The sequence below is a fragment of the Microcaecilia unicolor genome, chromosome 3 (genome assembly GCF_901765095.1).
Source record: "Microcaecilia unicolor chromosome 3, aMicUni1.1, whole genome shotgun sequence".
Classification (NCBI taxonomy): domain Eukaryota; kingdom Metazoa; phylum Chordata; class Amphibia; order Gymnophiona; family Siphonopidae; genus Microcaecilia; species Microcaecilia unicolor.
In genome coordinates this window covers 144,694,112-144,713,564 of record NC_044033.1, presented here as the reverse complement: position 1 = coordinate 144,713,564, position 19,453 = coordinate 144,694,112, and the positions used below count along the sequence as shown (strand labels likewise).

The following is a 19,453-nucleotide window of genomic DNA, read 5'->3' as shown; positions in this document are numbered from 1 at the left end:
CCACAACTGTACACCACTACCGTAGCCCTTACGGGTGAAGGGGGGCACCTAGATGTGGGTACAGTGGGTTTCTGGTGGGTTTTGGAGGGCTCACATTTATCATCACAAGTGTAACAGGTGGGGGGGGGGGGGATGGGCCTGGATCCGCCTGCCTGAAGTGCACTGCACCCACTAAAACTGCTCCAGGGACCTGCATACTGCTGTGATGGACCTGAGTATGACATTTGAGGCTGGCACAAAATATTTTTAAAGATGTTTTTTGAGGGTGGGAGGGGGTTAGTGACCACTGGGGGAATAAGGGGAAGTGATCCACGATTCTCTCCAGTGGTCATCTGGTCAGTTGAGGCACCTTTTTGTGGCTTGGTCGTAAGAAAAACAGGACCAGGTAAAGTCGTCCAAGTGCTCATCAGGGATGGTCTTTCCATTATGGGTTGAGGACGTCCATATGTTAGGCACGCCCAAGTCCCGCCTTTGCTATGCCTCCGACATGCCCTGGTGAACTTTGGTCGTCCCCACAAGGGAAAGAAGTTGGGGACGCCCAAAATCGGCTTTCGATTATGCCAAATTTGGGCGACCCTGTGAGGACGCCCATATTCTGATTTGTGTCGAAAGATGGGTGTCCTTCTCTTTTGAAAATGAGCCTGATAGTGATCCAAGATAGACTGAAAAGTTTTTCATATAGGGGGTCTTTTACTAAGGCGCGCTGGAGTTTTTAGCGTGTGCTAAAAATAGGCGCGCACTAAACGCTAGAGACACCCAAAGGGATGCATTGGCGTCTCTAGTGTTTAGTGTGCGCCTTTTTTAGCACAAGCTAAAAGCGCCAGCCTGCCTTAGTAAAAGACCCCCATAGTTTCATAGCAGGATCTTAATGATCCAAAATGACCACCAAGACCCCTGGCAGTAGTCTTGTGGAACTCTTGCTAGGGGGAATCCTTTCATATGTTTTCTTTGAGGGTGCGGTTTCTGGAAAGGGTGAGGTTTGTGCACAAAGGATCAGACCTTGGGGGGGGGGGGCACTGGGAAGAGGCAATGTGTATCCATGCTATCAGCAGTCCATTAGTGCAACTGCTGTCATTTCAGGTGCAGCGATGTTTCCCATTCTCAACCCACTGAGACATCCCACCAGAGTCTGATCCCTCTGTGTATAACCAATCTCCCTCTGAGGTCACCCCACATGTCTGATCCCCCAAACCCCCACACACATATCTGATCCGCCCTTCCAAGGCCCCCCCCCCCCAAGCTCTGATCCCCTGTACAGAACCCAACCCCCTTCCAGAAACTCTGCCCCGAAGAAAACTTATATGGGGTGTTTTGGTGTAGGGATGAGATTGGGGGTGTCTTGGTATAAGAACAGGACTGGGGCGGGGGTTCTTGTGGTTGGGAATGGGGGGGGTTAATGGATGTCAAAGATGTGTCAGATAGATAAATGATGTGGGGAATGTGTTTGGAGGTTAATTAATTTCAAGGATGTGATTGGTAGGGGTAACGATGTCAGGGATGTGATTAAAAGGGTAATGTAATGTTGGGGAAGAGATTGCCAATGCTAGGGCCAGAGCCACTGCAGAACTTCACCTGTCAGCAGCTATGCTTGTGGATTCCCAATAGCATTGCTGCGCTTACCACCTGTGTGCTAGTTGTCACTAACGGCCACATCTCCTTCTGCCCATGTCACACCCAGATCCCGTCCAGTCTTGTATTAGAGAAGCTAAAGTGGGATTTTTAACGCAAAGGCTCCCTTTTAAGTGCAGGCTAGAGTAGAATGGGCCTGGACTGATGCCTACCGTACTGAAAACCCATGTTAGATGCTTAATGGCTGCTCTATCTGTAACAAACTCCCCTATATCCAGGACCTCTTTATCTCGCGTCACCTCCATCTGCTCGCCATAACAGAAACCTGGCTCTGCCCTGATGACTCTGCTTCAGTCGCAGCCCTGTGCCATGGCGGTTATCTATTTTCACATACTCCTCGCCCTGCTGGCCGTGGGGGCGGTGTTGGACTACTTCTCTCTCCCTCCTCCAGATTTCAACCCCTTCTTCCACCTCAATCTCACTGTTTTTCCTCCTTTGAAGTCCACTCTATCCGCCTTTTCTCTCCTCTGCCTCTTCAAATAGCGGTCATTTATCGTCCCCCTGATAAGTCCCTTTCATCCTTTCTCAGTGACTTTGACGCCTGGCTTGCCTTCTTCCATGATCCTTCCTCCCCCTCTCTCATCCTTGGTGACTTTAATATTCCTGCTAATGATCCTTCCAACTCTTATATTTCCAAGTTACTCGCTTTAACGTCCTCCTTTAATCTCCAACTATGCTCCACCTCCCCCACTCATCAAAATGGTCACTGTCTTGATCTCATCTTCTCCTCCAACTGTTCACCTTCTAGTTTCCTTGCCTCTGATCTTCCCTCCTCTGATCACCATCTTATAACTTTCACACTTAAATCTCCTCCCTCCCAGTCCCGTCCTATCTTATCTAATTTATCTAGGAATCTTCACGATATTGACCCTTCATCTCTATCCTCCCATGTTTCAAACCTCCTCTCTACTGTGGCACCATCCACGTCTGTCAACGAGGCTGTTTCTTCTTACAACAATACTCTATCTTCTGCCTTAGACACTCTTGCACCTTTGATGACCCGCCCTGTAAGGCGTACAAAACCCCAACCTTGGCTGACTTCTAATATCCGCTACCTACATTCCTGTACCCGTTCCGCCGAACGCCTCTGGCGGAAATCTCGGGCCCTTGCTGATTTCTTACACTTTAAGTTCATGCTGACCTCCTTCCAATCTGCTCTTTTACGTGCCAAACAGGATTATTATATCCAACTGACAAACTCTCTTGGCTCTAATCCTCGACTTCTCTTCACCACATTGAACTCTCTCTTCAAGGTGCCCCCTCCCCCAACTCCCCCTTCATTATCTCCTCAGACCCTTGCTGAATTCTTTCACAACAAGGTTCAAAAGATAAACCTGCTTTCTCTACCTCACCACCTCTCCCTCCACTAGTCCGTTCCCCTCTCTCTCCTTCCCCTCATTCCCTTTCCTCCTTTCCTGAAGTTACTATTGAGGAAACTACACTTCTCCTTTCTTTCTCAAAATGTACCACCTGTTCCTCTGATCCCATTCCCACCCACCTTCTTAATGCCATCTCTCCTGCTCTTATTCCTTTTATCTGTCACATTCTCAACCCCTCACTTTCCACTGCGACTGTCCCTGCTGCCTTTAAACATGCTGTGGTCACACCTCTCCTTAAGAAGTCTTCACTCGACCCTACTTGTCCCTCTAATTACCGACCCATCTCCCTCCTTCCTTTTCTCTCCAAATTACTTGAGCGTGCTGTTCACCGCCGCTGCCTTGATTTTCTCTCCTCACATGCTATTCTTGACCCACTACAATCTGATTTTCGCCCTCTCCACTCAACCGAAACTGCGCTTACTAAAGTCTCCAATGACCTATTACTGGCTAAATCCAGAGGTCAATATTCCATCCTCATTCTTCTTGATCTTTCCACTGCTTTTGACACTGTCGATCACAGCATACTTCTCGATACCCTGTCCTCACTTGGATTCCAGGGCTCTGTCCTTTCCTGGTTCTCTTCCTACCTCTCCCTCCGCACCTTTAGTGTTCACTCAGGTGGATCCTCTTCTCCTTCTATCCCTCTGCCTGTCGGCGTACCTCAGGGTTCTGTTCTTGGTCCCCTCCTCTTTTCTATCTACACTTCTTCCCTTGGTTCATTAATCTCATCCCATGGCTTTTCCTACCATCTCTATGCTGATGACTCCCAAATCTACCTTTCTACCCCTGATATCTCACCTTGCATCCAAACCAAAGTTTCAGCGTGCTTATCTGACATTGCTGTCTGGATGTCTCAACGTCACCTGAAATTAAATATGACCAAAACCGAGCTTCTCATTTTCCCCCCCAAACCCACCTCCCCGCTCCCCCCGTTTTCTATTTCTGTTGATGGCTCTCTCATTCTCCCTGTCTCCTCAGCTTGAAACCTTGGGGTCATCTTTGACTCTTCTCTCTCCTTCTCTGCTCATATCCAGCAGATTGCCAAGACCTGTCGTTTCTTTCTTTACAACATCCGTAAAATCCGCCCCTTTCTTTCCGAGCACTCTACCAAAACCCTCATCCACACCCTTGTCACCTCTCGTTTAGACTACTGCAATCTGCTTCTTGCTGGCCTCCCACTTAGTCACCTCTCCCCTTTCCAGTCGGTTCAAAACTGCTGCCCGTCTCATCTTCCGCCAGGGTCGCTTTACTCATACTACCCCTCTCCTCAAGACCCTTCACTGGCTCCCTATCCGTTTTCGCATCCTGTTCAAACTTCTTCTACTAACCTATAAATGTACTCACTCTGCTGCTCCCCAGTATCTCTCCACACTCGTCCATCCCTACACCCCTTCCCGTGCACTCCGCTCCATGGATAAATCCTTCTTATCTGTTCCCTTCTCCACTACTGCCAACTCCAGACTTCGCGCCTTCTGCCTCGCTGCACCCTACGCCTGGAATAAACTTCCTGAGCCCCTACGTCTTGCCCCATCCTTGGCCACCTTTAAATCTAGACTGAAAGCCCACCTCTTTAACATTGCTTTTGACTCGTAACCTCTTGTAACCACTCACCTCCATCTACCCTCCTCTCTTCCTTCCCGTTCACATTAATTGATTTGATTTGCTTACTTTATTTATTTTTTGTCTATTAGATTGTAAGCTCTTTGAGCAGGGACTGTCTTTCTTCTATGTTTGTGCAGTGCTGCGTATGCCTTGTAGCGCTACAGAAATGCTAAATAGTAGTAGTAGTAGTAGTAGCTTAGTAAATGGGTCCCATAGTAAATTACTGCAGATGAAGACTTGTATTTTCCATCTAGTCTGTCCAATAATTTGACTACAGCATAGCCTAATCATATAATGTTATGTGAAGTTAACATACAAAACAATATGCCATTTTATACATCCCTTACAGTGGTGCTATCTTTCAGATTTTTTTCCAGAATTAAATTATAAACATGTATGGCTGTAGAAGTATCTGTATAATGCCATCTTTTTACTTAACCAAGACTGCCATTAAAACACTTGTCCTACAATCGACCCACTTATCCAAGTCTTCAATTGTCCACACCCCCTTTCTGCCAAATCCAGGGGATATCAAATGATTTTTTTTCTCTCTCCATACTGCACCCTCAGTCTTCCTTAGTAAAAGATATGGGCTGACTATTTTACCAGCAAATTTGTACAGCTTTGAGCATGGATTAGCCTCTAGATAAATGGTAGTTCACACAATTTTTGGCCAGGGTTGTTCCTGCTGCTCTGTGCTGCTTACAATCTTCTATGCCCTATTGAAAGTATGAATGTCATTTATAATTCTATTTTAGATAGTTTCTATGTGGGAGTGAAAATGTGCAGAAAATGGGACATATTTTACAAAAGCAGGGCTGTACATGTATTTGTCATGTAAAACAGACACACCTCCATCCCGTGGTATAAATGCAGAAAAGGGGGAGAAAATGGCCAGAAGATTCACATGGATGTTAGCAAAATACTGCAATATTGTATTATGAAAACCTTCATGGGTCATAAAGGGGGAGAATCACATTGAATGTGGGTCCAAATAGGGAAACACTTGCATGTCTGGCCATATATGTACAGTATACAGTGGCTGCAAGGCCCCCTGGTCACAGAAGATGCCCATATAGCACCTGCAAGGGGAAAAACGTGTACCTGGTTCTGGCAGTAGCCATATGCGTGCAAAGCTGGCCATCCAGCATCTTCCATCCAGCCTCCATAGTAGTGGCCATAAATGTGGCGATTCATTGTGCAAGTGCCATGCTAAGCCGCACTTAACGTTAGGCGTGGTTTACAGAACAGTGCTTATGCTTGCACCTAAACTTTAGGTATGGCCATTTGTACCAACTGAAACATGGTGCAAATGTATGCAACTAAATTGCATGCATCTCTCTCATATTCTATAACAACGCGTGTAAATGCCAGGAACCCCTCCATTCCATCTATGACCCCCCCATTTCCATGCCTCCTCTTTTTTTTTACTCATGCCTAAATTTACGTGCTTTAAGTTCCAATTAAATCTATTTAGTGCCAATAAATGCTTGCTAAAAAGCCAATTGGTGCTAATTAGCTCATTATTCAATTAAATTGGGCATGTGTCCAAATTTGCACACGCAGTTTTTGGTGACTTTTATAGAATTAGGGGACAGTGGGGTTAGAGTACGACCACCATATTTCTACATATCTTCTCTCCAGTGCAACCACTAGGTACAATTAGAAAGTACTGTAAAACCCCGCAGAAAGACCACTCAGAGTCTACAGCAAACATGCCAAACCATAGTGGCACTAGAAAAACTAACAAGCACCATTCCTAGAACATCAATACACCTGTTACTAGGTAGACGAAGTGAGACTCCTACAGATTTCTACACAGAAACTGCACAAAATACTGTATCTCAGTCATACATGCAGAGCACAGATATACCCTCACCAAATACAGAACAGGGGACCACAAATTAGACTTAAAGACAAAAATTGAACAGTGAACCCCAAGAAGTCAGCCTCTGTATGTACCGCAACACTTGAAAAATAAAACTAGAAATGCATTTCCTTTTGTATTGAATAAAATACAAAGACATCAGATATGCATGTCTCAAAGCTAATATATTCCAGTTAAATTAAAAATAAAATAATTTTCTTCTACGTTTGTTGTCTGAACATTATATTTTTTTCAGTCATGTTAGTCCCACTCACTTTTGTGGCCTTAACGCTTTCATTTTTCATTTCTCCTCTCTCCTTCTGCTTCCTCTACATTTATCTGACATACTGATCTTTTAGCTTAACATGGTAACATAGTAGATGACGGCAGAAAAAGACCTGCACGGTCCATCCAGTCTGCCCAAGAAATGTGCCACTTTTTTGTGTATACCTTACCTTGATTTGTAACTCCATATCTTTCTTTTCTGCCCCTGTCCAATGAAAGTTCACCCTTTTTCACCTTCCAGTCCTCACTTTATCTACTTTTACTTTTCATCTAGCTATCATATTTCCTTCTTCTCCTGCCCAGCTGATATCTCTTAGTCAGTGGCATAGCCACGGGTGGGCCTTGGTGGTCTCAAGCCCACCCCAAATTGTGCCACTCTTGCTGTGGCTGACGGGGATCTCTAAGCCCTCCTCGGGCAGCCAGTGCTCTTCCAAATGGCAGCTGGCAGCACCCGCCTCGAGCTGATGCCAACACCAGCCCCTCTGCACATGCTTAGTTTTCGCACATGCACAGCCTGCTGGCACCGGTGTCAACTCGATCTCTGCCAGCTCGGGTATTAATTTGGGTTTGTGGGCTTGGGGGGAAAGGGGAAGAATTCAGTGCCCACCCACCTTAAACTCAAGCCCACTCAAAATTGGCGGTCTAGATACACCCCTGCTCAAGGTTCCCCATGTTCCCTGTCTCATGTCTTCCCCAGCACCTTATTCCTTTGTCTGTCACCGTCTCCCCATTACCACATTTACACTCTGTACTCACCCCATCTCAACCCTTGCATACTTTCTTCTGTCTCATTCCTCACCAGCCCCAACTCCTTTCCTGTCAGTCAGCCACTCCAGTCACTTATTCTTTTTATTTTTTTTTTGTCAAACTTTTTATTCTGCTTGACCTACTCAAGAATAATCTTTTCTGTTTCTTAACCCCACTCGTGCTATGATTATGCTCTGATTATCCTTTTTATACCTTACCAGCTGCCTTAACTTTAGCCACTGGACAACAGTCTGAATATTGGCCAGTGCCTAGTTAACTAGTGGAAGTGGAATTGGGGTGTCCTAATTCCCCTCCCTCCTCCTGAAGAAAACAAATCCAGCCCCAAATCCTATAGGTCCCCCCCAGGCCTACCTCAAAGTCCATGGTGGTCCAGGAGGGGTTCTATGGGCAGGAGCAATGCCCACTCACTCCTGCCCATTGCAGAGATGTCAAGTTAGCCAGTTCCAGGCTGGAGATTTTAGGCCAGTCCTGGATTTCTGTCCAACCAATTCTGGTGCATTTTGGGACTTGCAGCACTGATTTCAAATCGGCAGGATCAGACACTACAAATCCCACACTGCTTTGGGATGCAAGTTCAAAACCAGGAATGGCCAAAAAAATTTCCAGCCTGGATTCAAGTAACATGGCAGCTCTGCCATTAGGCGTTGTGCAGTTCAGTTAGATCACTACACCTGTGGCAATCTCCCCAATATACCCTACCTCAGCTGATCGCTGAAGCACTCACCAGCCTGGTACTTAACCTTATATCTTATACAAAATAAAAACAAGAACTCAGAAATAAAAAGAAAGTTTATTCCAAAGGAAAAGAATAAGTTTAGTTCAGCGGCATAAATGCAAAGCAAGTCTGAAATATAAAAGAGAAACAAGTAGGAGGCCTATCCTCCCAGTCAGCCTCCTGGCTTAGGGGGGAGTACGCAGCCTCCCTGCATCTTTCCTTACACCTGCTTTTATATCTTTGTCTTAATACATATCATACCATACAACAGGAAATCTCAGGACAACCCATCTATACATTGCCACCAATCACTTGTCCACACATGTTTATCCCGCCCAACTACTAGAAACTTCTTTCCCCCCATACCTTTGTTCTAAATTCTATGCCCCCCCCCCCACCCAATGCTACTTCAGCAGTTTTGTATTATGTATGCAAGCCTTGTGGTTGGCTAGCTATATCCTGTTGTTCAGTAAGAAGAGATTTGAAACATAGGAGGAGAGTAGAAGGGTCAAAGATTCCTAAATGTATTGGTTGAGATTGGACGAGACTGGGGGGGGGGGGGGGGATGTTTAAGTGTGAAGGTTATAAGATGATGGTCAGAGAGGGGAAGAGTTGAGGTGCAGAAACTGGAGAATGAGAAGTTTAAGAAGAAGATAAGATCAAGACAGTGGTGAGTGGGGGTAGTGGAGCACAGCTGAAGATTGAAAGAGGATGTTAAAGCAAGAAACCGAGAAGCATAAGAGCCAGAGGGATCATTAGCATGGATGTTAAAATCCCCAAGAATGAGGGACACAGGCACACCAGGACTGGCACCTGCCCCTCCTCCCTCCTGCCATCACCCCTGTCATCGCTGCTGATCAGCAGCAACAATGTCAAAACAATAACACAACCATGCTGCAGGCTCTGCCCCGGAACAGGAAGATGATATTGGAGGGGGCGAGACTGGCCATCGCGAGTATGCAGCGTTGGCCCCGCGATAGCTATGCTTTGTTTTGCTGTTGCTGATCTGGAACAGGAGAAGTGGCAGGGTTGTGGGAAGTGGGGGCAGATGCTGGATGGAAGGGCCAGGGAGAAGGGGTAGAGAACAGATGCTGGATGGAAGAAGGAAAAGACACTGAATGGAGGGGCAGAAGCTAGATGGAACAGGCATAGAGAACATGCTGGATGGAAGAGGAGGGAGAGAGAAAGAGGAAAAACACTGGATGGCAGAAAGAAGGGGCAGAGGAAGAAGGGACAGATGCTGGATGGAAGAGGACAGAGAGGACAGATACTGGACGGAAGAGGGAGAAGGGGCAGATGCTGGTATGGAAGGGTCAGAGAAAAGTGGTAGAGGTTGGATGGAAGAGTGGGAGAGAGAAGACATGCTGGATGGAAGGGTCAGAGAGAAGAGGTAGAGGCTGGATGGAAGCGGGCAGAGAGGACAAGCTGGATATTGCACAGCAAAATAAAAATTATGGCATCTGGAGTTGGCAGTGGAGGAGAAGGTTATAGATAAGAGAGATTTACTGATGAACAGAGTTCACAGGGAGGAGTGTAGGGAGAGATAAGGAGTTGCAGGGTGAATGCACTTGTAAGCCAATAAAAGACGTTTGAAACTGAATATTTGTATTTGATTTGTTTTGGTCCCGAATAGTGATTTAAATTCGAGTACTAATAATTCATGGCTCTACTGTGCTAAATCCTACTGAAACAAACACTTGATCATTGATTTCACGTTGCTTCTTTCATCATTTGTTACATTAAAGCTCAATGCTCATTATTTGTGTTCAGCCAACTAATATTTTTCATTATTTGTATTTGGCAGAATAGCAAAATATGCTATTTGGTACAGCTCTAGTTTGAACTGTATGCAGAAATGGATAGGGAGGTGATTAAGTGGCTTGAACAGAGGGCAAAATGTGAGCATAGTGACACTGGCAGATTATAAATAGTGCGGCATAATTTTGAACAGATTGAAAGTGAGAGAGATGGTTTAGTGGGAGACCTATGGGAAGCAAGTTGCAGAAGTCTAAGCATGAGGTGATAAAAGTATGGATAAGGGTTTTGGTAGTATGTTCAGAAAGGAAACGACGGATTTTGGTGATATTATAGAGAAAGAAATGATAGGTTTTGGCAGTCTATTGCATTTGTGCAGAGAAAAAGACAGGAAAAGATGATCCCCAGGGTTATGAGATGACAAGACAGGTAGGAGGAGAGTATTATCCACAGAAATAGAGAATGGGAATGAGTAGAGGTGAGTTTAGGAGAAAAGATAAGAAGCTCAGTCTTGGCTATGTTCAGTTTCAGAAGGTGGTGAGACATCCAGGAAGCAAAGGGCAGAGGCTGACAATTGGGCCTGGATCCCTGTTGAAATTTCTGGTATGGAGAGGTACTGAAAACTGTGGGAAGAGATAACAGCACAAAGGGAATAAGTATAGGTAGAGAAAAGAAGTTCCAAGATAGAGCTCTGAGGTACACTGATAGTGGGATAGGAGTGGAGGAGTATCATCTACAGCATACACTAAAAGTGCAATGGGAGAGATAAGAAAAAAAACGAGACAGAAAAGAGCCCCAAAATACAAGTGAGGAGATCACATCAAGGAATAGGTACTGATCCAACAGTGTCAAAAGCAGCACATAGATTGATAAGGATAAGGACAGAACAGAGGCTTTTGGATCTGGCCAGGAACAGGTCATTGGAGACTTTAGCAAGGGCTGTTTCAGTTGAATGTAGAGGGTGAAAGACAGATTGAAGTGGATCAAGAAAAGCTTGAGATGAAAGAAAATCAAGACAATGGCAAGAGGAGGGAGATGGGGCGATACTTGGGAGGGCAAGTAGGGTCTAATGAAGGTTTTTTGAGGAATGGTGTAACTATAACAGGTTTGAAGGCATTAGGAGCAGTTGCATTGGAAAGTGAAAGATTGAGGATATGACAGAAGGGATGACAGTAGGAGAGATAGTGCCGAGTAGATGGTGTGAAGGAGAGGACCTGGGGGGTAGATAAGATGGAAGTGGAAGAGGAAGAAGGGAGGCGGCTCACGAGCAGACATAGGCAGAACAGAGCCTTGCCTCCATTCCATCCCCAGAGAGTGAGAGAAGTAGTAATGCCCCCTAGAAAAGGGTGGAGGGAAAAAGACTACATTACCCAGCATCCCCCGAGAGAGAGCAGAGAAAGGTTCGTGACCCCTGTAAAATGGAGGAGAGGGAGAGACTACATTTCCCAGCAACCTCGGGGCAAAGCCTGGTACAGAGATTACCTTCCCCAGCAGGAACAGGGGGAGAACTCTAACAAGGAAAGGGTGGTGCCCCTGCAAGGTAATCAAGGGAAAGAGGAACAGCTGCAAAGTGGGTGGGACGGGGAGCCCATGGAGTATCAAGAAGCTGGGCAGAGAGAAAGGGAGGAGAGCGAGGAAGAGCCTATGGACCTCTCAGCCTGGGCTCACGCCTTAGGTAATAAACTAAGGGACCAGGTAACTTCATGGTATGGTAACTGGGCTAAGAGGGGAAAGAGGAAAGGCCATGTGGGAGGATGGGTCAGTGCTTAGAGAGAGTGACCCAGATGGGTGGGGCCTTTTCATTTTCCAGAGCTCAGGCTGTGAATGAACTTTGAGTTTAAAGAGTTCTGGTTGAAGAGGGACGAGAGATTTTTCCCGGAGTGGGCTGAGCCCAGCAGGAAGAAGGTGGAGTGTGAACTGTGGCTAAAAAAGCCTAAAAGAAGCTGAAGGGGTTTGAGCTGTGTGCTGAAGCCTCAAGAACTGTGTTTGTTTGTTTTTTTTTTTGAAACTGCTTGCAGTGTTTTGGGCCCTCCCAAGGGAGAGGGGGGGGGGAGAGAAAGAAGACCCAGGGCTATAAAACTGTCTGAAAGGAGCCCAGCTGGGTGCTGGAAGCCTGGGAGTTAAAAGTTGTTTTTTCTTGCTGTGGTTGTACCCCTGAGAGGAGCAACAGGGGGAATTGTGAGGTTTTTTGTTGATTCAAGTATTGTGTCTTTTTGCACTGCTGGACTGTTGGATCCCAAGCAAAATAAAGAACTTGTTAAGTTTACTTTGAAGTTGATTTCGTTGAGCCCTGCCCTGTGGACTGCAGTGAACCAGGAGGTTGGGCAGCAAGGGTGAAGGGGAGACCCCGAGGACCCTCAGGCGGAGGGGAGGATCATTTTCACAATGGGTGGGAATAGGATCAGAGGAACTGTGAGTTTGGAGGAGGAAAGAAAATGTGCAGTTTCCTCTTTAGTGATTTCAGAAAAGGAAGAAAGGGGTTGAAGGAAGGTTGAGAGAATGGAGAGGTGGAGTTGATTTGGTTGAGACCTCAAGGTTAATCTTATTAACCTTGTCAAGGAGGTACTGAGTCATAGTCTGGGGAGAAAGTGAAGGGGGTGGGGGGGTAGACATGAAGGCACTTTGAGGAGAGAGTTCAGTATGGCAAAGAGCAAGATTTGGAACCAAGAGAATTTGTCAAATGGATGTAGTACTCTTGTTTAGCAAGTGAAATAACAGACTGGAAGGAGGTCAGCAAGCATTTGAAATGCATGAAGTCAGCACAAAATTTTAGCCATTTAGCAGATCAGGCACAGGAATGTAGGTAGTGGATTCTAGAGGTCAGCCAAGGCTGGGGTTTGGTACACCTTACAGAATGGAGAATGGGAGGAGCGCGAGTGTCCAGAGCAGAGAATAGTATAGGAAGAGACAGCCTAACTGACAGACTTGGACAACATAGTGGTTGAGAAGAGATGATAAACAGTGGTAGAGAGAGTGCAAGGGCCAATAGCCTGAAGATTCCTAAATGTATTGGTGGCATGGGTGTAGTTTAGGGGGTAAGGGAGGGGGCATTGCTCCCCCAAACAGCTTGCCACCTCTTTCTTGTGGCACCCTCCTCTCTTCCACTCCCCTATGGGGTCTGAATCACTCTCTCCTCTCTCTCCCCCCCCCCCCCACACTATAATCCTCAACTTGCAGGCCACCAGAAGCATCAGTGATGTAAGTGCTGCCTTTGGCCTGCCCCAGAAGCCTTCTCTGTACAGTGGCCCACCTATGTGAGAACAGGAAGTGGCTGTACAGAGAAGGCTTCTTGGGGCCCCTCCAAATGCTACAATCCTCCAAACTTGCAGGCCACCAGCAGCATCAGTGATGCAAGCTCTGCCTTTGGCCTTCCCCAGAAGCAGTGGTGTAGGAAGGTGGGGGGGGCGGTCCGCCCCGGGTGCACGCCGCTGGGGGGGGTGTCGGCTCCACGCTGGTGCACTGCCCTCTCTGCCCCGGAACAGGTTACTTCCTGTTCCGGGACAGAGAGAGCAGTGAATCAGTGCAGAGCCGACACACCCCAGCAATGTGCAGTCGGAGCGGATTGGCCCTCCAGCCCGTCCCTCGACGCAGGTATGCGCTCTGGGGGGGGGGGGTAAGCAGCGGCGGCGACCCGCCCTGGGTGTTAGCTCCCCTCGCTACGGCTCTGCCCAGAAGACTTCTCTGTACAGCGGCCCACCTATGTGAGAACAGGAAGTGGCTGTACAGAGAAGGCTTCTTGTGGCCTGCCTGTGTGAGAACAGAAAGTGGCTCTACAGAGAAGGCTTCTTGGGGGCCCTCCAAATGCTACAATCCTCCAAACTTGCAGGCCACTAGCAGCATCAGTGATGCAAGCTCTGCCTTTGGCCTTCCCCAGAAGCCTTCTCTGTACAGCAGCCTGCTTATGTGAGAACAGGAAGTGGCTGTACAGAGAAGGTTTCTGCACCCCCCCCCCCCCCCCCCCCATGTTACAACCCTCCAAACTTGCAGGCCAACAGCAGCATCAGTGATGTAAGTGCTGCCTTTGGCCTGCCCCAGAAGCTTTCTTTGTACAACGGCCCGCCTATGTGAGAACAGGAAGTGGCTGTACAGAGAAGGCTTCTGGGGTAGGCCGAAGGCAGCACTTTCATGGGTGACACTGCTGGTTGCCTGCAAGTTGCAGCGTGGGATGTGGTGCTGGAGAGAAGAGGGAGAGCGATACTAGTGGTCTCTAGTATAGACCACTATGGGGGTACAGAAGCAGATAGATAGAAATGTGAACTCATGGATTGGTGTCATGGATTCAGGGATGGTGAGCCCATGGGCTGCAGCAGACAAGTCCTCTGGGATGGCAAAGGCACAAAGCAGAGGCCAGCCAGATGCTGAATCCAGACAAGACAAGGCAGACAAAGAACTGAAGGCAGACCAAGAACTAGATCCAGACACTAAAGGAACAACCCAAGACAAGGCACAAGACATAGCAATTAAGCAGTGCACATTCAAGACAAGATAGAAACAGAGCCTGGCTGCAGCAGGAACCAGGAACAAAAGAAAGGATACTCATACAAAGGCCGAATTGGAACCCACACGTAACAGTGTCCAATCATAGGGGCCGCAAGGCTGAACTGGAACTCAAACAAACACAAAAAAAGAGGAAAGAAACAGAATGAAATCCCCTAAGCTAATACTAACAAAGCAGTGCACACACGCTATGCAAAACATAGCCCCAAACAAGAGGTCTAAAGACCCTACACACAGGCAAAAAGTAACTGAAGGGAAAAAGACAACCCCACACAAAGAAATAGCTCACACTGTGGCCAGAAAGCACAGTCAGACAAAAGAGCAACCCATTCAGACTCAAACAGAAACCTCACAAAGAGGACTCAAACAGAAAGCACACAGAGAGGTAGCTCAGGGCTGTACTAGAAGCCACAGCTAAATGAAAGAGTAAGCCACTCAGACTCAAACAAAAACCTTGTAGAGGACTCAAACAGAAAGCACAAAGAGAGGTAGCTCAAGCTACACAGCTTAGACGAAGCGCAGTCCTCACAAGATACAAACAACAGATACAGCACATAAAGGGAAAAAGACAGACCACACAGTGAAGCAACACAAGGTTAGGCCACACAGCCACTCAAAGGAAAGAAGAAGCCACACAAAGAAGCAACTCAAGGCAAGGCCACTCAGCCATACTAAGGTAAAGGGAAATCACACACAGAAGCAACTTGGGGCAGGGCCATATGGCTGTTCTAAGGTAAAGGGAAGCCACAAAAAGAAACAACTCAAGGATAGGCCACACAGCCACTCAAGGGTAAAGGGAAGCCACTCATAGAAGCACTCAAGGCTGTGCCACACGGCACTCAAAGGGTAAAGGGAAGCCACTCATAGAAGCACTCAGACTGTGCCACACGGCACTCAAAGGGTAAGGGGAACCTCACATAGAAGCAAAGCTGTGCCACACAGCCACTCAGATGCAAACATCAAATACAGCAAGCAAAGGGTGAAGGGGAACCACACAAAGAAGAAAGTTTGCACCACACAGCCACTCAGATTCAAACATAGAAAAGTAATTCACACAGGTACAAACAAGAAATACACCCTGAAGGGCTGTGCCAGGAAGCAGAGCTAACAGAAAGGTAATTCACTCAGGTTCAAACAAGAACCACACCCACAAAGAAACAGTACAGGGCTATGCCTGGAAGCACAGCTAACAGAAAAGTAATCCACTCAGGTTCAAACAAGAACCACACACATAGCTCAGGGCTGTGCCCTGAGGCACTGCTAACAAGAAGACCAGTTCACTCAGAATCAAACAACAACACTACCACAAGAAAAGGGTAAAATAGACCTGTTGCAAAGGCAAGGCATAAAAGTTCCAAGATCCTTTATAAAAGAGTTGGCTGATGATGTCACAACTAGGAATGAGGCTTGGCTGCAGGAACACCAACAGAAGAAGCCATCATGCAGGTAAAAGGCAGTCTAGAGATGACACAGAGCCAGATTACAGAGAAACTCTAGACAAATGGGCATGGCCACAGCCGTGACAATGGGGAGGAGAAAAGGGTATGGAGAAATGCCAGACTGAAGGGGAAAGGAGGAGAGGAAAGTGAGAACAAGGATGAGGAATTAAGTAAGAGAGGAGAGAAGCTGGGAGGGGGGGGGGGGGATGGGACACATGGAAGAGGGGAGGTTGAGAAAATGCTGGATCTGGGGAGAGGAAAAGCAAGATGCACTATCATGGGGATGGGGCCGGGGAGAGATGCTGACTCAGGTGAAAGGAGGAAGGAAGGAAGGAAGAGGGACAGGGATGGGGACACAGAGGGGAGGTGATGGACAGCAGAGATAGGGAGACAGAGAGAATGTTGGTGGACATGGAGAGAGAAAAAAAGTAAAATGGACAAGAGATAATGGAAAGCAGAAGGATTGGACTAGGGAGGGAGGGAATAGAGCAGAAAATGGATGGGGGTGTGGGTGGAGTGGAGGGGAATGGGGCAGAAGTTTGATGGTGTTAGGGGTGTGTAGGTGGCTGGGAGGGGGAAGGAGTAGAAGATAGATGGGGCTAGGAGGTGTGGGTAGAGGGGAGAGGGAACAGATCAGAAACTGGGTGGGACTAGAGGTGAGGGGGAGAATGGGAATACAGCAGAAGAGACTAAAGGGAGGGAGACAGATCAGAAGATGGATATGACTAAGGAGGGGTGGGGATGGGGAAAAGGGGACCAGAGCAGATGGCTGGGGCTGGGTGGGAGGGGGAAGAAGTAGAAGATGGATGGGGCTAGGGAGTGTGGATGTGTGTGGTGAGTAAGGGAGGAGGAGAATGGAGCAGATGGGGCTAGGAGGTGTGGGTGGAGGGGAGGGGGTACAGCAGAAACTGGATGGGACTAGAGGTGAGGGGGAGAAAGGGGTTGGAAGAGGGAACAGATCAGAGAGTAGGGTTAAATGGTCAGTATTTTCAATGGAGAAGGGTAGTTAGTGGGGTTCCCCAGAGGTCTGTGCTGGGACCGCTGCTTTTTAACATATTTATAAATGACCTAGAGATGGGAGTAACTAGTGAGGATATTAAATTTGCTGATGACACAAAGTTATTCAAAGTCGTTAAATCGCGGGAGGGTTGTGAAAAATTACAAAAAGACCTTACAAGACTGGGAGTCTAAATGGCAGATGACGTTTAATGTGAGCAAGTGCAAAGTGATGCATGTGGGAAAGAGGAACCCGAATTATAGCTTCGTCATGCAAGGTTCCACGTTAGGAGTCACAGACCAAGAAAGGGATCTAGGTGTCGTCGTTGATGATATGTTGAAACCTTCTGCTCATTGTGCTGCTGCGGCTAAGAAAGTAGAATGTTAGGTATTATTAGGAAAGGAATGGAAAACAAAAATGAGGACATTACAATGCCTTTGTATCGCTCCATGGTGCGACCGCACCTCGAATATTGTGCTCAATTCTAGTCGTCGCATCTCAAAAAAGATATAGTGGAATTAGAAAAGGTGCAGAGAAGGGCAATAAAAATGATAAAGGGGGATGGGACGACTTCCCTATGAGGAAAGGCTAAAGCAGCTGGGGCTCTTCAGCTTGGAGAAAAGGCGGCTGAGGGGAGATAAGATAGAGGTCTATGAAATAATGAGTGGAGTGGAATGGGTAAACGTGAAGCGTCTGTTTACGCTTTTCAATAGTACTAGGACTAGGGGGCATGCGATGAAGCTACAAAGTAGTAAATTTAAAACGAATCAGAGAAAAAAGTTTTCTTCATTCAACGTGTAATTCAACTCTGGAATTCGTTGCTAGAAAATGTGGTAATGGCAGTTAGCTTAGAAGAGTTTAAAAAAGGATCGGATGGCTTCCTAAAGGAAAAGTCCATAGACCATTATTAAATTGGACTTGGAGAAAATCCACTATTTCTGGGATAAGCAGTACAAAATGTTTTTGGAATCTTGCCAGGTATTTATGACCTGGATTGGCCACTGTTGGGGACAGGATGCTGGGCTTGATGGACCTTTGTTCTGTCCCAGTATGGCAATACTTATATTGAAAACTATTGACCTGTAGCCAGTATTCCTTGGATGGCCAAACTTATGGAGTTCTTGGTACATGAGGAACTTCAAAGATTCTTGGAGACTTTGATATAATTCACAAGACAGGGCATGGGTTTAGGACTTGTCATAGTACTGAGACATTGCTTTTGGTTCTTACTACAAAAATAAGATATATTCTTGGATGGGTGGGAAGGCTTTTTTGTTACAGTTCGATTTATCAGCGGCATTTGATGATGTGGTTTTTTCCATACTACTTGTTAAAATGAATGAATTGGTGATTTCCAGAAAAGTGTTTGAATGATTTAAACAGTTCTTGGGTAATAGAACTTTATAGTGTAAAGGGGAGGGGCGGTATATCTCTTAGCTGGAATCCTGGTTGTGGGGTCCCAGAGGGATACCTTCTCTCGTCTTCACTGTTTAACATATTTTTTAGTTCTTTGGGTAACCTCTTTCTGGGTAATGAGATCGTTTTCATATCTTACACAGACGATATATTCCTATTGGGGACAGTCTGTGAATGGCAAGGACAAATCAAGCTCGGGTATACATATAAAGTATCACATACCATGCAAAATGAGTATCTTGTTGGGCAGACTGGATGGATCATACAAGTCTTTATCTGCTGTCATTTACTATGTTACTATTGGTTTTCCCTTTGAAGGGTAGGACCTTAGGTTTTCTCAAGACATGGAACCTATGTTTTCCCTCTCTGCAAAATGTTCGGCCTCCTTCTCTTTTTCAGGAGTTAGACTATGAAATAAGCTTTCTACTACTACTATTAATCATTTCTATAGCTTTCTCTGAATGTAAGGCCTCATCTCCACATTAGGAAAATGTTTAAAAAACATACCTGTTTGAACAGTGATTTAAATTGTTTTGATTATGTTTTTATATTTGTTATTCCTTCACTATTCTTGAAGTACTATTTAGGGCCCTGTTTACAAAGCCACGTTGTAGGCGCGTTAATGTTTTTAATGCATGTTAACCATGTACACGTCTACAATATCTCTATAGACGTCTACACGGTTAGCATGTGCGCTAATTGTAGGGGCGATAAAATGCTAACACGCCTTAGTAAACAGGGCCCTTAATTTGTTAACCGCTTTGAATTCAATTGGATTACAACGGTATAAAAGACTTCGCTAGAATTGAAGGGAGATATGATAGAGGTTTATAAAAATGAATGGATTGAAACAGGTAAACAGTTGTTAACGCGTTCAAAAAGTACAAATACTAGAAGGCAAGCCATGAAATTACAAATGGCACATTTAAAACAAAGCAGAGCAAATATTTGCCACTTGATGCACAGTTAAGCTCTGGAATTAATTTCCAGAAGTTGTGGTAAAACAACTGGGTTTAAAAAAGGGTTGGATAAATTCTTGAAGGAAAGTCCCTGAACTGTAATGTAGAATTGATGAAAGCCATTGCTTATTATGCCCAAAGATAA

The 19,453-nt window shown here is 46.2% G+C and overlaps 1 long non-coding RNA gene across 1 annotated transcript in view; it reads right to left on the bottom strand.

Annotated features, from left to right (window-relative positions):
- LOC115465733 overlaps positions 1-19,453 on the bottom strand; it is a 33,531-nt gene that overhangs the window by 13,208 nt on the left and 870 nt on the right. The window lies entirely within an intron of this gene.